Below are 1501 nucleotides of genomic sequence, written 5' to 3'. Positions count from 1 at the left end.
CGTATTGTGTCAATGTTAATGTTCTTGAGTGTAATAATGGGCTAGAGCTGAGCTTGCCTATACAGTAGCAACTAATTGTATGTACAGCTACTTAAATTTAAAGTTTATTAATATTAAATTGAAATAAAAATCCAACCTTGTAGTCAGACTTGCCACATTTCAAGTGTTCAGTCATCTCGTGTGCAGTATCTACCATACTAAACAATGTATTATTAAATAAATTAAAGCACATTGTCATCTTGGCAGAAAGTTCTACTGAAGAGTGCTGGCAGGAGTTGCAGGGGTAGGAAGGAAAGAGGGTCAGGAGGGAAGAGCTCTTTGCACTGATGACATTTGGCTGAAACCTGAACGATGACAAGAAGACAGTCTTGTGCCCATCTAGGGGCAGGGGAAGTGTTTCAGGCAGAAGCAGCAGCAGGTGCAAATACACCAGAACAGGAACACACTTGGTTTTAGACAAAAAGGCCAGTGTGGCTGGAGGAGAGTGAACAAGAGGAAGGGCTTAAAGGATAAAGTTGTTCAGCTGAGCCAAATGACATTCTGTGACTTGAGGCTAATCATCAAAGGGGATACAGCTTCTCCTGGTTCCCTTAATACCCCTTCCTGGAAACCCAACTTCATGCTATAAGAAAGCCCCCAAGAGCAGCCCATGGAAAGATCTACAGGAAGAAGGACAGAGCCTTAGCCTATAGCTGTGCCAGCTCCCAGGTGATACTGGCATCCAAGTGGCTTGGAAGTAGATGGCTCAGCCTCAGTGCAGCACCCCAGCTAACCCTGTGTGGAGCAAAAACTACCTCTAACTGTAGGACTCATGAGCAAAATTTGATTGCAGTTGTTTGAAGCTACAACTTATTGAGGTGCCTTGGATGCACAAGAGGAGATAAATGATACAGACAGATGTGTTCAGAGGTCACCCTGCTAGGAAGGGGTGGAGAGAAGATGTGAACCCAGTCCCATAGTTTCCAGCTGCACTGAAAGTCAACTACCCCATCCTGACCACGTCCCAACAGGGCAATGCTGGGCAAACCTCCATGCACAGGAGAGCATCTAGCACAAGCTAGGACAACTAGAAAGTGCAAATGCTACTATTAAAGCTCCTTCAGGCTCTGCTGTGATGTGTAAACACACCTTCCTTTATCCATCTTGAAAGTTAAACTTACTGCAGATTTGGGGGCTCTTCAGTCAATCTCAGGCTTTATAAGAATCATTTTAAAAAAATAAGAATCGTTTGAGGAGCTTGTGAAACTGCAAATCCAGATCCTCCCTAATTTTCCCATCCCCAGATTTTGGGGTCAAATCTGAAGGCTGCAGTTATAAAATTTTTTTCAACTTCATTGAGATGTAACTGAAGTACACGAAATAGCACATATTCAAAATGTACAGTTTGATCAGTTTTGACATATGTGTACACCCGTGAATCTATCCCCATTATCAGAATTACAAGCATTTCCTAGGCCATCAAAGATCACTTTGTGCCCATTGTAATCCAGCCTTCCTTCCA

The sequence above is a fragment of the Canis lupus genome, chromosome 4 (genome assembly GCF_011100685.1).
Source record: "Canis lupus familiaris isolate Mischka breed German Shepherd chromosome 4, alternate assembly UU_Cfam_GSD_1.0, whole genome shotgun sequence".
NCBI lineage: Eukaryota > Metazoa > Chordata > Mammalia > Carnivora > Canidae > Canis > Canis lupus.
This window is presented reverse-complemented; position numbering follows the sequence as displayed.